The sequence below is a fragment of the Anser brachyrhynchus genome (assembly GCF_964034855.1).
Source record: "Anser brachyrhynchus genome assembly, chromosome: Z".
NCBI classification, from domain to species: Eukaryota; Metazoa; Chordata; class Aves; order Anseriformes; family Anatidae; genus Anser; species Anser brachyrhynchus.
In genome coordinates, this window is record NC_137697.1 from 41,929,384 (window position 1) to 41,945,686 (window position 16,303).

Consider the following 16,303-nt stretch of genomic DNA (forward strand, 5'->3'; position numbering starts at 1 on the left):
TTTTGACATTTGGCTTAGACTCACGTTTTTCCAACGGCACCAACACACCCGTTAGATTAGGGTGACAAGTGAGGAACCTACAAGAATGACATTTAGATTCCCGTCCTTAAGAAAAAATTCATTTTTGCTGGTTAAGATCCCAGTTCAACAAGGAATTCATTCAGCTGTGTAAGGGCTTTAATTGGTAACAAAGGACAGTGAAAATGGGGCAGATATCATTTCTCTATCAGCACTGCCACATGTAAAAATTTCAGCAATGACTTTCAAATTATTGAATAATAAGGTCTTCGTTTGGCAGAAGTCTTTCAGGTCAATTTCATATATTTTTATGGTATCACAAGAAAATGTGATTTGCAAGCTCAGTGTACAACCTTCATATGTAGTCTTCTGGGGATATAATTTCAAAATTATTGCTACAATACAATCTCTATATAAACTATTTGCTGGAGGGAACAACTTAAATGGGTCACATGTTCCTTCAATTACTTGCTTAGTAATATTTCCCAGATTACCCAGTAACAACATTATTGAGCAGATAAATTACTCAGTATTTAATTTACTTAGTAAAATATTTAATTAGCAATTTAATTACTAAGTAAAGACTTTGCTTAATAAAGGAATTAATTCATCATGAATGACTTAAAATTACTAGACAATCCACTATGAGTTCTTTGCAGAATGGGTGCATTATTCTATTATTACTATTAATTTCAAGGCAGACTTAGTCCTTTTAGGAAGCAGTACATGTAATTCAAGCCTGAACTTGAGAAGAGTTGCAGGCCTTTCTCTAGGACTAGTATAAGCCTGTTTTACTTGACAGACTGGAATTTAATAGAAGATGCTGTTGAATGGATTAAGCAAGGAAAATGAATACTAGAATAAATCCCTTTTGAGAACAGAGAAGGTAAAGTGGTTACCAAGTGAGACAGGGTGAAAAAATCATAGAAGTAGGCTAAAAATCAATCAGTAGGCTAAAAATTCTGACATAGCTCCCTACTGCAAAATAATGAGCACCATAGGTTGTTGTTGATGCTGAATTTGTCCTTATTTATCATCACAAAGGGATAATGTAATAGTAGAACAATGGGTCTTGATGACTGATTTTGACATAGCATACTAGAGATACGTAGAAGATAAAAATAATTAAATTATTTGTCTTCTTCTGTAGCACTCTATGGTAGCTCAAGCTGTGTTAACTAATGACTTTCTACACAAGAATTTCTATTCAGAGATTTCATTTCAGTGCAGAACCACACAGTGAATCCTACTACCAGAGCTTTTGTCTTGCTGGACCTGAAGTTTCAAAAGCTGAACACAAGGGCACTGTTTGGTATCTCTAGAAATGTTCTTCAAAACTGGTGTGAGATGTAGAGTAGTAGAACAGAAAACTCCTTTCTTAGTGAGGAAAAGCTAGAAATACCTATGAATGTAAGCACTGCAAATAACAGTTATCATTTCTATGGTGTTTTCCTCCTAAGATGCTACATTACACTGTCATTAATCTGTTTCCACTTCCAAGGCGGAATTTGCATGAAACTGTCAAAAAAAAAAAAATTGTCTTATGCAAATAACTTGTCCAACATTTATGTGTATTTGGAAAGTCAAAGGTTGCTGTTTTCTAAAATTGAAAGGAAGTTTTTAAGAGCTGCAATGAGATTTTAGTGCTCAAGGTGCCAAATTTCCTCCCTTACAGGACTGGTGTATTACTGTATAACTGTGTGAGGATGAGACTCACGATTTGGGGGGTTTGTTTCGACCAAAAACAAAAAGGTCTTTAATATCCTTCACAAAGTGAATTCTTACAACCAGCTCAAGCCATGGTCCTAGAGTTTGCTTAAAGTTATCATCAGTAATATGAAATCTGATTCTTTGCTGTTCTGCAATTTCTGTATGTACCTCCTTCTTAGAAAGAAAAGAGTCAGCGATGCTTACTACATTCTCAAAAGTTTATAAGAGGCTGCAAGCTGAGCATGTTTCAGATGTCTTATCATATTTTCTGCTACTCTATTCCGCATATGCACCTACTAGAAACACAGACTTCCAATATCATATTTCTGAAAATGAAAGCATCATTTGAATATTTCCAAATCAACTGATACTATTATTTTTTATTGTAGAAAATTGAAAACATTAGCATCTTTGCATTATGACTTATAAAGTATCAAACCAACAAATATTCTCTGTTTCTCTTTCTAGGAATTTTTACAGAGAAAAGTCTGAACTGTTTCAGACAACCATTACTTTTCAACAGGAAAAGGAATATGAAAAAGAAATAAGGAAACAAACAAGCAGGTTTCTAGGCAGGGGTGATGCAAAAAAAAATAGTAATAATAATAATGGCTTCATTCTCATATATAGTGTTTCTTCTTTGGGTCATTGCCAGGTAAAGGTGAGCAAGAACTTCTTGAGGTGTGAGACAAACTAGAATCCCCACTCTTCGACACTGACTGCACATAGCCTCTTGAATCCTGGTTGTACCAGCATAAAACATTTTTTATTTGTGACTAGTATGGCCACTCTTTTTTTCTCCAGATACTTCTTGCTGTCTACATGATGGAATGACCTTACTGGTGTTATCCTGTATATTTAGACACCTAAGTGAATTTTCTCCTTTAACTCAGAATTTGAAAAAAAGTTCCCATTAAATAAAGGCTACATGAAGGAACTTTCTTGGCCAACAACCAATTGCAATTTCTTTCTTCAACCCCTATACATGGAAAATATCCTTATGGGATAGGAAAAGGAATATGATAGGCAGAGAATTAATAAATCCAGAACAGGGTTAAGCCAACATGGGCTGCCCTGTTCCTCTTTTTTCCCAGCTATAAAAAAATAAAAATATAAAATAAATCAAACATGGAGTTATGCAGTTATTATTTCAAGAATATTTACTAGAATGTAATAACAAATTTACAAAACTCTCAGGCCAGAGTCTTGAGGTGGCCGACAGGAATCTTTCATCAGGCTTCAGGAGGAAATAGTCAACACCCAGGAAGGAATAGAAGCAAAACAGCTAAAAATTGAATAGATTGGGCATTTCTTCAGTAAGTTCCTAATCACTCTTTTAAAGAATGCATTAGAAAGCTCCTTCCAGAACGTTTTCTCTGCTCAGCTGCATTGGAGCTTACTTTGTTTGGTTTGTCCTCAGGACTTGAACACCTGTTCTGCACTGCACCCTTTGCTGAAGGGGATGAAATGATTGCCTGTTGTGAATATGAGTTTACCACTGCAAAGGACAAGATGTAAAATGTAGCAGCACTTTCCCACAGTATGCTATTTGAGGGTTATTTCTACACAGACAATGCAATATGTCACTACATAACTTAGCCAGCTGTTATGTCCCTTGGCTACCAAATTCCAAGGCAGCCTGCTGTTCTTCTGAAAGATTAATGGTCTGGGTTTCTTTCTGTAACATTCAGCTTTGTTTCCACATTTTTTTTTGGTTCTGTAGAAGGAGCTTGGAGGTAGGGGATTTGATTTTTTATTTTTGTTTCCTTTGTAGATTTTGCATTTACATTTCTTACCTAAAAATCTGCTTATATATTTGATCTAAAGGAATCATTAATTCTATAGCATTTTAAAAATGCTTCTTTTTCACTGCTAAAAGTTTGACACTTACTTTTAAGTGCTTCTGCACCATGGGCCTTATGTATACTTCTCTGAAGACTACTACTACAGAGGCATTAAAAGAAGTATTTCACTACAGAAATGCTTTCTGCAACTGAAAGTCACAGCTACACTAGTTTCAATTTTACTATTCAAATTGTCAGTGAATCACAGCAATTTTCTCACCTGTCTTCTGTATGTGTTAACTTAGAAATGTTCAGACAATGTTTTATACATTTTGTTTTCCAAAACGGTACTGTTGGTAATTAAATGTAGCTTGCTTTTTGGCAGCCTGAGTGCAAATCTAGGCTTTAAGTATATTAATATGCCTGACACCTTTTGCCTCCTGCAGCACTGAAGCAAAAGTGAGTGATTTCATTCAGCATTTAGCTGGCTTAAATTTAGGGGTAGAAGCAGGGGAAGGAGAAAGTTTTGCCAAATTAATCTTGAAAAGGATGGTTATAACTGTATATTTATCTCTTTTCTTTCAGAGCCCAGATCTGAGTTTCTGCTTACTTCTGAGACTGAATTAATGGCCTGGTCTACAAAAGAAACCTCTCTCTCAAAAATTTTTCAAACCTTAAAGACAAATATATCTTTCCTGTTGAATAATTGAGATGCTAATTAAACAAAATTAAAGTGGTACCTAATTCATTGTACAGACACGCTCTTTTAAACGAGACTTAGGTGCAGACCACTTTATTGTCCCTGCTGTTTTCTATTTCAGTTTTCATATCTCTCCCACACTATATTTTATTTGTAGCAGTGCCTGTTATGAGTAGTTTTCATAACATTGTAATGGAATTCAGAGAAGCTTGCTGTGCAAGCAATGGTTTTCTTCAGCAGGAATATTGGTACCATATAGCATGGTTTCCTCATCCTGGACCGCTACAAGGTGTCCCCAGAGCCTTCTTTTCTCCAGGCTTAACAACCCCATCTCCCTCAGCCTGTTTTCATAAGATTGGTGCTCCAGCCCTCTGATCATCCTCATGGCCCTGCTCTGGACTCGCTCCAACAGGTCCATGTCCTTCTCGTGCTGGGGCCCCAGAACTGAACGCAGCACTCCAAGTGGGGTCTCATGAGAGCAGAGCAGAGGGGGAGAATCACCTCCCTCGACCTGCTGGCCACACTGCTTTCAGTGCAGCCCAGGATATGATTGGCTTTCTGGGATGCAAGCTCATACAGCCAGGTCATGTTGAGGTTCTCATCCACCAACACCCTCAGGTCTTGTTCTCAGGGCTGCTTTCAATCCATTCTCTGCCCTGCCTGTATTTGTGCTTGGGATTGCCCTGACCCAGATGCAGGACCTTGCACATGGCCTTGTTGAACTTCATGAGGTTTGCACAATCCCACCTCTCAAACCTGTCCAGGTCCCTCTGGATGGCATCCCTTCCCTTCAGCATGTTGACCACACCACACAGCTCAGTGTCATCAGCTAACTTGCTGAGGATGCACTCCATCCCACTGTCCATGTCACTGACAGAGGTGTTAACCAGTGCTGGTCGCCTCTCACAAATGTCACTCATTACTCATCCCACTTGGATGTCAAGCTGTTGACTGAAAGCCTTTGAGCTGCAATCATACAGCCAATTCCTTAACCTCAAAGTGGTCCTTATATCAAATCCACGTCTCTCCAATTTAGAGACAAGGATATCATGGGAGACAATGTCAAATGCTTGACACAAGTCCATGTAAATTAGGTCAGTTGATTTTCCCTTATCCACCAAGTCTATAATCCCATCTTGGAAGGTCACCATAAATTCGTCAGGCATGCTCTGCCATTAGCAAAGCCATGTTGGCTGTCCCCAGTCACCTCCATATTTTCCATGTGCCTTAGCATAGTTTCCAGGAGGATCTGCTCCATGATCTTACCAGGCACAGAACTGAGACTGACTGGCCTGTAGTTCCATGGGTCCTCCTTTTTTTCCCTTTTTAAAACTGGGAGTCATGTTTCCCCTCTTCAGTCAGTGGGAACTTCACCGGACTGCCACAACTTCATAAATAGGATGGACAGTGGCTTATAAACTTCATCCACCAGTTCTCTCAGGACCTTCAGATGCATCTTATCAGGTCCAATGGACCTGTGCACCTTTAGGTTCCTTAGATGGTCTCAACCTGATCTTCTCCTAAAGAGGGCAGTTCATCACTCTCCCAATTCCTGCCTTTGCCTTCTGGGGCTTGGGCCACATGGCTGGAGGACTTGCTGGTGAAGACTGAGGCAAAAAAAAAGTCACTGATTACCTCAGCCTCCTTCATATCCCAGTTTACCACATCTCTTGTTTCCTTCCAGAAAGGGTTCACAATTTCCCTAATCTTCCTTTTACCACTGCCATACCTATAGAAGCCTTTCTTGTTGCCCTTGATGTCCCTGGCCAAATTTAATTCTAATAAGGCTCTGACCTTCTTGACCTGATCCCTGGCTGCTCAGACAATTTCTCTGTATTTCTTCCTGGCTATCTGTCCTTGCTTTCACCCTCTGTAGTCCTCCTTTTTCTGTTTGAGTTTGGCCAGTAGCTCCTTGTTCATCCATGCAGGCCTCCTGGCATTTTTGCCCAACATCCTCTTTGTTGGGATGCACTTTCGTGAGCTTGGAGGAGGTGATCCTTGAATATTAGTCAGCTTTTGTGGGCCCCTCTTCCCTCCAGGGCTTCGTCCCATTGTGCTCTACCAAGCAGATCCCTGAAAAGGGCAGTCTGTTCTTCTGAAGTCCAGGGTAGTGAGCTTGCTCTGCTTCCTTCTTACCACCCTTAGAATCCTAAACTCACCATTTCATGGTCACTGCAGCCAAGGCTACCCTTGAGCTTCACATTCCCCACCAGCACCTCCTTGTTGGTGAGAATCAGTTATATTTTAGCACCTCTCTTCATTAGATTTTCTATCAGTTGGAGAAGGAAGTTATCATCAGTGCATCCCATGAATTTCATAGGTTGCCAATGCCCTGATGTACTGTCCCTTCAACAGATATCGGGGTGGTTCAAGTCCTCCATGAGGACCAGGGCTTATGAATATGAGCCTGTTTCTATGTGTCTATAGAAGGCCTCATGTTCTTGATCTTCCTGATCATGTGGCCTGTAGCAGACCCTCATGATAATGCCCACTGTCCCTGCCCTCCCTGTAATCCTGACCTATAAGTTCTCAGTCAGCTCCTCACCCATCCCCAAGCAGAGCTCCATGCACTCCAGCTGCACACTGACATAGAGGGCAATGCCTCTGTCTCAACTCCCCTGCCTGCTCATCTTGATGAGCCTGTATCTTTCCATTCCAACACTCCAGTCATGGGAGCCATCCCACCACATCTCCATAATGCTAACGAGGTCATAGCCCTGCAGGTGTGTGTACATCTCTAACTCCTCTTGTTCATGCCCTGTGATAAATATGTTAGCATGGAGATATTGAAGTTGTTCTGACATTATGGTGTTATGCCATTATTATGACATTATTAAGATATTACAAAATATGTCTTCTTCATTAGGTTTGCACTAGGATCCTTTTATAATTATTTTGGTTTTCCTGCTATTTAGGCACTGATAAAAATATACAGAAGTTAAAAAATGTCCCGCTCCTCAACTATCTGTTACTTTTCTTTACTAGAGGTCAATCCCTATGTAGCATAGAGGGAAGAACATATGCTTCTGTGGAAAGTCTGAAGAATTGAATTATATTATCAATGATGGTAAATTTATATAGGCTGCTGTACTTTACGTTGAAGCAGTGGAAGCACATTGTTTTTCCACTTTTGCAAACTCTACTTTGAGTATCAGTGCACCAAGAAGCCTTCAGTAGAGAGATGGGAGGTAACTGCCAAAGCTGAACTGCTACTTCAGTTGTCTTGCAATGTCAAAAAATAGGCATCCTACTGATGCTTGCTAATTCTTGCTCCTGCACAAATATTTGTGTACTCATGCAGTGAAGTTAATTGTGGAGCTAGATGGGAGTGAGAAATGAGCTAAATACCTATTTTTTTCATCTACACAAGTTCCGTTATCTAGTTACCCTTCCAGCCACACAAACTATTGTACTGGGACCAGGGAGTAGGTGCAAGTGATGGGTAGCTGTTGCGTTAAAGGTTGAAGTAATTGGGAGTGATGCCCAATTCATCATTATAAGTCAGGTCACGTTCAGTGTACTGAACTATCTCGATTACAGATGCAAATATGCAGCTTATTGCTTCCGATGTACTTTCAAGTACAGGCTCTCTAATCACAGAGCCTGGCCACAGTGTCTCCACTCCACTCCACTCTCCATACAGTTCCTCTTCCCATCAGCACACCAAGTTCCCCTGGTATGATCAACATCTAAGGTTGGAGGCCTAGGGAACTTCTATGGAATGCAGCTGCACTCTACCCTGGAAGCTTCTTCAATGCTGTACCTTTTCTTTAAAATGTGAATATAAGTTGAATTTCTAAGTCATCTCTGGCAATTATTCCACAGTAGCTGAAAGTGGGATGGATTCATTTGATAGCAGGACTGGCTTACATCAACTTAAAGTACTAGCTGAACTTCAGCCTAAGTGAATAAACTGTTTGGAAATGTATTCATCTGAGTAAAGTTAACTGTAGTTAAGTATTTGATATTAGATTATTTTGTGCATTGAGAATCAATATTGAAGAAATACAGTTGCAAAAAGGGGTTGTTAAACTACAAGCACATATTCCTTAAGCATCCAGTTCTTCATTTTGGGTTGGAAAGATGTCCTTTTAAAGATATACTGATGGTTAATAAGTAAATTCAAATGGGTTGTTATGGCTCTTGAGAATAGGTCTTCTGTATGTCCAGTGAGAGATTTCTGCTGTTTGTGGAAGAACTTTAAAATTCACTTTAAATTATTCCTCTTCTAATTATCTTGGTTCTAACATTATTTTTGCAAATACATTCAATTTGTTTTACCACTCCACAGAAATATCCCCAGAATACTGTATTTTCCATCAGTAAATCTCTTTATGACCATAAGAAGGTTTAAAGAATTGGAATCAAATAACGGCATCAGGATCGAATGCACTTTTTTACAGAACATCTTCCACTGAATATGGAAACTTAAAAGCCAGTCTTTTTCCTTCATCTCTTTTGAGCTCCCCCTGCTAACTTTGCTTGCATAAGTTCAGCTGCTCACCCTCTTTTCCAGTGCTCTCATATGGTTCTTTTCCACTCCTCCTTAAGCCAGACCAACAACAGCCAAGTAAAGTATTGGCCTCCACATTTTTGTCTGAATGGCTCCAGTAATAAATACCAAACAAGAATGCACACAGAGTTAGTAAGCAGAACAAAGAAAGCATGGTCACTCACCAGCTGTCACCATAAAGATCCTTGGACTTAACAGTACATGTACATAGGCCATAGTAAAATTTAACTGAGCTCCTCTTGGCTGTATAATCTCTGTAAAACTAATAAGAATAAATAGTATAAGACCTGGCAATGAACAAATTAAAGATCACTTTACTGCTAAAAAAAGTTACCCAGTTAGGAGTTTAATCTACTTTTACTTATGTTCTTGGACTCCGTGCTTTTAGTTGTTTCTTTTGACTATTTCTGACCTTTTTCATCTTGGAGGTATGTCTTAGACAATAAAAGTAACATGTTAGGTACATTTTGTAAGAAGATGCCATTTTCCCTATTTTCTTGACGATTAATTAAGTACACATTTAAGATTCCAAACTGCCTCACAATAGTAAGAAATAATAATAAAAACAACAACGACAACTACAAACACATCCTTATAGTACTCATTTCATTTCTACCTGATGACAGCTATTCCAGAATAGTAAGTCCAGGACCTTTTAGGAAAAAGACAGGCTTCAGAAGAGAACGTTGACAATTCCTGTGCAGATGAAAAATAATCATATATTTAAAACACAGTTCATTTAATGTTAATACTACATCAAAACAATAATCATACAAATCTACCATTCACAAAATCTTACATTTCTACCATTCATAGATTCTCTCTGCATGCTCCATTAGCCTAACCATAGGGGAGTACAAAGGTACTAAGAATGCATATTCTTCTTGGTTTTGTTTGGTTGGTTGGTTGTTTTTATTGTTGCTGTTTTGTGCCCATACAATATTTCATAACTTTTCCTATAACCTAACTTGCTAATTTAATCCTTTTTAATTCTCATTTACATTTTTCCTATTAACTTAAGAGCAACTGTTTTTCAAGTAACAATTGGCTATTAGCTACAAAATCTTCAAAGATGAAGTCCAATCTGTGGACCCAACATGCAGAAATAATCCTTACTTGGGCAACTTCAGACTTGCAGAGCGTCTGTCCTGGGAAACCCCTGGCACTGGTCCCAGATGTGCTTATATCTCTTCTTTGTGATATTCAAAGACTTTCAATGAAGCTACCAAGAAATTTTTAGATTTCATTCACAAATTCAACCGTTCTGGTATAAAGGTTCACAAATTACCACTCGCCATAGAAGCAAAGCTCACTCAAGAAAATGAGTACAGGGATCTATTCTCAGATCAGGTTAGACAGGATAGGATAAGACACTGAAAAGGTAAATGCTTGCACTTTGTAAAATATTTCTTACTGTTTATTAAACAGAAAAGTGAATGAAATACAATATAGCGAAAGTAAAGCTTGAGAAGACCTCAAATTACATAGGAATGTCTTTCTGAGAAATTTTATCTTAAAGGTGACATCTCTAGAGACTGGATTTTCTTTCATCTATTAAATCATGTAAGATACATTAAACTAATAGATACTAGGGATGCATATTCATTTTTGTGATCTTTCATTTCTAAATCATGAACTGCAAAAGACCTTCAGAAAGTACAAAGCTCAAAACAAAGACTGGCTCAATGCCAGGGCACAGGAGAATGTCAGGGAAATAAAAGAGTTCTGTAAACTAAGGGTATTTTTTTTCTAAATGAGGTGGTACAGCTGTATGTATAACTGAAGATTCCATTTGGATACTTTTTGTATGTGTTTTGGGCACAGATCTTACTGCAAAATGTTTTTCCTCTTTCTTGAACACTGCATACCAAGATGATACAAAACCACTATTATCTAAATACTCCAGGGAACTTAGAACAATTAACTGACTGTTAGTTCTGGGCAACATTTTTAAATCATACTCAAATACCACGCTTGTTTTTTCTCTTCAACTTCTTAGCTATGTTTTGTGGACATTGGGGATGGAATTGTTGTATGAATACTAAACTTTATTTTTTTATTTTCACCACAGCTCTATTTCAACTTTAATTTATTATGAAACTCCCACATTAAGAACTGAACCAAAAATATATTTTGTAGGAAGCTAACAAAACTTTTTTTCTTGTACTGCTGTACTGAACACATACATTTAAACATCCCAATTTATCCATGCAGAATCAGGTTTTATTATTGTTAATAAAACTCTTTATTACTGCAAGGGCAGGCACAGTCCTCTGAAGTTATAACGAGTGGAAGCACTGCAAGCTGAAACCTGGGTGCTTTTCCTTCTCAGGAGATAAACAGATCAAGACATGACTAGAGATCTTTCCTTGGACACGAGAGATCTCAGACTAGAGCAGAGGCTGACTATGCAACAAGAGACATCAGTTCCAACCCCCACCTCACCTCATCTACTGGTGTTAGCGCTTGCACAAATGCCACTCTAACCACCTGAAAGTTTCTGCAGACTTTGGCATTATTCTGGAATAAGAAGCATAAGGCAACAGGGAAAAGCTTCTGGAATGTAAGTGCTTTCTGCAGAAGCATCTTCTCCTTGGTGACAGGTTTCCACACAGAGAGCAGACGGGAGACAGTCGTATCTACACCACCATTACGCAATACCGAGCCACCAGCTGGGATTCTTCTGAGTCTCTTCAGAGGTGACTGACTTACAGGAATTGTCATTAGATAGAAAACAAGGTCAAAATACACTGGTAAAGCATCTTAGATGACAGAGTCACAGATTACAGATTCATATTCCAGCACACCCACTGAGAGCCTTTAGAATAACTGCTCTGTCCTGGATTTTAAAAATAGTATATGGGACTAGTGAGCCTGTGCTTACTGTCTCAGATCTTCCCCAGCCCCCCTCACTCAGTCTGTGAACCTGGGGAAGTGATGTCCTTCTGCTCAGAGACAGCAGAGGAGGAGGAGGGACCTAAGTTGCACGACCTGACTTGTGCATGTGCCCTTCTGAAGACACAGAGTTTTCCTCATCCTGTAATCCCATAGGAAGGAGCCTCTCTCTTTCTCTCAACTGGATAAACCTCAGACAATGAACTCCATTGAAGGAAGCCTCATGGTGTTTCCTACTATACTTGCCAGGATTTGGAAGGGCTCTCTCTTGGCAAAGCTGTAAGTCCCTGTAAGGCTGAGTGGGACTGGGGGCAGGGTAGTTGGCTGTACAGTAATTTCCTCTCTATAGCATGTGACCTGCACCACTGGGCACTGCTACCAAGGAAAGGAAGAGACTGCAATCTTGTATATGTCTGGAAAATCCCCTGTGGGTCCTGGTAAGCCCCCCATGTATCCTGGTAATCACCATAAGGCAATAGAATTTTCCATCTGAAGTTATATCTTTTTCACTTCACCATTAGGGTTAATTTTGTGGAGTTCTGTTTCTAGGTATTCTGAGTCTTTTTTTTTTTTTTTTTTTTTTTTCTTCCCTTTGGATAATTTTGAAGCTGGCTAAAAAAGCCTGCGGTCCAGAGTCAGAGTTCTCTAGGTCTTATGGAGACTGGGTGGAGAGTGACTGGGCAGCAAGGTACAATATAACTCATTCTCTGTGCTAATTGCTACATCTGTATGTTTCCTGTAAGGCTACATCTCCAGTTTCTCTGCGGGAGGACTCTTTCTGCAATGAGAAAAAGCTAAAAGAAGAACAGTAAAGCGTTCAGCAGCATGCTCAGCAACTGCTTTCTATTATGCAACAGTTTAAAGGAATGTGCACAGCCTGCTGAAAGCCTCATCATGTGACTAAGATCACAGCAACAACGTGGCACTAAACGAACAACTGAGCTCGTATGTACTGGTATAAAGACCCAGCTAGAGGAGCATGGTAGAAGTCTACGTTCAGATACAGTGAACAGGCGCTTAATTTCAGGAGGTTGCTCACCAGGCTACTTACTTTTCAGCTGTGGGATGATATTTTAATTAAATTCCCACCTCACTACCTTTAGTGCATTTTCCATTATGACTTGATGTTTTCTGTCAGGTTTTTGAAAACTCATCTCTTTGCCCTCTGTGAGTTTTAAAAAGCAGGAAGAAAAAAAAAAAAAAAAAAGAAAAGAAAAAAGGAAAAAAAAACCACTGGCATTCCTATAATAATTGTGACTGTTGGATTTCACTTCTGTGTTGTAGGACTTGGATAAGAATGGCTCTCGTATCCAACAAAACAGATGAATTCCTGAGTTGGACCATCACAAAAGAAATAAATAAATCAGAATCATTACATTAAATATGTGGTGTTATGGGAGGTGAGTGGGGGGCAGAAAGAAAGAAAACAAGCCCAAGGAAGCAAGATTGGTCTTGGAAAATATTTAGTAAGTTCTTTACTGGTTACAATCAAACAGGTACCCTTCTCTAACGCAGGGGAAAAATAACTGCTCACTTTGGCTCCTGACGGAAAGGAGTTCCTGGGCTTTTCAGATCACTGATGGCAGTGGGATATTGAGAAACTCTCCTGGGCAATGACAGAAGAGGACAAACCAGAAGCAGAAGATCACATCTCCAAAAAAAAAGGACAGCATGTCTTCTGTTTCTGGCTGAGTTATATTCCAGGTTTTACCTCTGCTGAGTCAATATGTACAAGTAAACCCAAACAAAATCTAAGAACGGAAGGATTACAGTCCAAAGAATCCAAATAACAGATTTTAGGAGTAACATAGTAGATGTTATCTTGCTACAGAGTTAATTATTTTTTTTCTTTCAAGAAAAGGAATTTAGCTTTCTGAAAGAAGGTAAAACAAATTCTAACCTACCGCAACTGGTTATGAAATAGTAAAATATAATTGTTATGGCTTAGTAACTAAAGAGTTGTATAGAAAACTACTTACCTTGTTAACAGCCCTTGTGTAAAAACAGTGTACGTGATAAGACCAAACTGTAGTAGTAGTCTTCCTTCTTTCTTTCCTTCCTCCCTTCCTCCCTCCCTTCCTCCCTTCCTTCATTCCTTCCTTCCTTCCTGGACATGTATTTTGAATAAAATACTGATCTGTGTGTGTGTAACATATCTTGGTTTTGGACGAGCAGCACAGAAGGTGGCCCTCCTGGATGCGAGTCAGAGAAGAGCAATATTAAAGTTACAGCTTCCGACTGAGGAGAAGACTCAGATGAGTTTAGGCACTTGTTTACACTGTCAAAGTATATTTACAGTTTGACTTCTCCTTCTAAGGATTTTTTATAATAGTTATTATTTCTCCTACTGGATAACAATAGCAGTAGATGGCAACTGGTGGTCAGCTGATCTGTAAGGCTCCATTTTTTCTGTCCTGGTGACAGAGATCAGTTTTACTTCAGGTCTGTATGGTCACATTTATCATCTGTGAGTCTTTGCTTCATAGGATTGGTCAGCTTGATGACTCGGAAATTAACACACAACCATGTTGCACCCTCTTTTTCACTGTGAAAGGCTATTCATAATCTTACTAGTTCCAGGACCGTCTTATAAAATTATTTTAGGCATCTGTTCATGGCAAATAAAAAAGTGATTTTTACATCAGGAAAATGAATTAAGAGTAACTTCTCTCATTATTTTGAATCTTAACTAAGGCTGTTCCTACTTCTATCCCTCAGAAGATTGGTTTAACCTGTAAGCTATGATAAGGTTGACACAATAGCTTCTCTTTACTAAAATCGTGTGTTGCAATAACCACCTTTATGGTAACACACATTTTAAAAATGAACTTCTAGCTACAAACTGTCTTCAGCAAATGAATATTCTTGTAGCTTATCTCCTTCTGTTTTTTTAAGAGAATTTGTATTTCAAATGTTTGATCACTGTAGGTAATTTCTTATCATGCTGGCAGCACTGTAGCTCCACTGATGCTAGCAAGAATAAGAACAGACAAGTCTAAATGAGACAGTGTTTTAGGCTGACTTTGGCTAGCTGTCATATGCCCACCCAGTTGCTCTCTCTTTCACCCTTCTCAACAGGATAGGAGAGAAATGATAGGGTGGAAAAGATCATGGTTAGAGATAAGGACAGGAAGATTTCCTTCTCTCCCAACGCCAAGCAGGAGAAGATAATGTGAGTTGTCATTTCATAATGCTTCTTCTCTGCCATTCCTCACACTCCTCCCGTGCTCCACCATGGGTCTTTCCAGGGGAACTTCTGCTCTCGTGCCTGGCACACCTCCTGCCCTACTTCTGCACAGGGTCTGCAGGCCTGGTTCTCACATTTCTCACTCCACTCTCCCAGCTGCTTTTGTGCAGTATTTTTTTTTTTTCCTTCCTTAAATCTGCTCTCCCAGAGGCCCAACCAGCGTTTCTCACTGACTCGGCTCTGCCCAGTGTTGGGTCCCTTTTGGAGCTGGCTGGAGCTGGCTCTGCTCTGACATGGGGCAGCTGCTGGGCTCTGCTCACAGAGGCCACCCCTGCAGCCTCCCCTCCTACAGCCTTGCCTAACTTAGGACATTAAAACAAGTAGCATGTTTCTTAATTGCTGTGATAATTATGTATATCATCAAATTATCAAACACCAGGAGGGTGTTAAAAACTTCATAAGGAAATGTCATTAAAATCAGTATCGCTCTGTAACAAGGGCATTTGGTATTTAAAAATAAAGACTTTTACTGGAAGTGTTTTTATACTGTCTGCTAACTACGTGACATCCCACTAACTTTTATATTACTTTTTAATCTCCCCAACACTGGTGGTTTTTTGTTTTCTTTTTTTTTTTTTTTCTTAACACCAGTTAATTGTATTAGAGCCACGGCTCAACATTTTCAGCCCTACAGAGAGGATGCTCAGGTACCAGTTTTGTACTAGGATGTTTCATAGCTTTCCTATAGACTTGGTTGATCAACAGTTTTAGCCAAACATTAAGTCACTATTTAGAAGTTAAGTTGCCTGTTAAAGTGCACAAGTGGGCCACATAAATCTCTGTCAATTTTTATCTATCTATCTATGGAAGGCAACATTACCCAAAGTTTCTACAAAGTCACTCACTTACTTCTGACTTTGACATTCTCTTGTCTGCATTAAGCTTGTACAGCAATCCTCCAGAGCTAGGGCACAGCAATTGTTCACACACTTCACACAACAGGAAAAAGCATTGTATTTCTGAAGTCCATTACATGGCTCTAGACTTCATATTAAATAATGATGATAAAAAATAAGGTGTGGCAATGAAAACCATGGTCCCAGACCAGACTGAGACTTTGATCTATTACAAACACATTAAGAATTTCAGCCATCTGGGACATAGTAAAAAGCAAGATACAAAGTCTATTAGGTCTATTAGAGTTAATTGTGGGGGAAAAAAAAATCTGTGTTAAAATTCTTCTGCAACTGAATATATATATAAATTAGAGAATTAGGGTGTGTAGCAGATCGATACTTCAGGCGAGTTTCTATTTTCAAAAGGGTAACAACCTAGAGTAACATTAACTAACAATACAGATTGACAATAGTTAGCTTTTCTTCACTGTCACTATTGCTGCATATTCAAAGCTAGTTGTTAGTAATTTCATCTGAAATTATTTTTAAGTAAGGAGTCAATGCCATGTCTACAGCACTGATGGCTATAGCTCTTGACTG

At 39.0% G+C, this 16,303-nt stretch overlaps 2 long non-coding RNA genes across 12 annotated transcripts in view; one reads left to right on the plus strand and one right to left on the minus strand.

The window, feature by feature from the left end:
• LOC308185443 overlaps positions 1-16,303 on the minus strand; it is a 102,545-nt gene that overhangs the window by 34,386 nt on the left and 51,856 nt on the right. For all 11 annotated transcript variants that reach the window (XR_013943370.1, XR_013943371.1, XR_013943372.1 and 8 more), the window contains exons 3-5: positions 9,842-9,947; positions 9,342-9,421; positions 8,890-8,987 (exon numbers count right to left, since the gene is read on the minus strand). This is a non-coding gene — a long non-coding RNA (uncharacterized lncRNA). The remainder of the gene's footprint in view (positions 1-8,889; positions 8,988-9,341; positions 9,422-9,841; positions 9,948-16,303) is intronic.
• LOC308185444 lies at positions 11,174-13,773 on the plus strand. The gene is made up of 2 exons (XR_013943381.1): positions 11,174-12,787; positions 12,905-13,773. It is a non-coding gene; the product is annotated as an uncharacterized lncRNA (long non-coding RNA).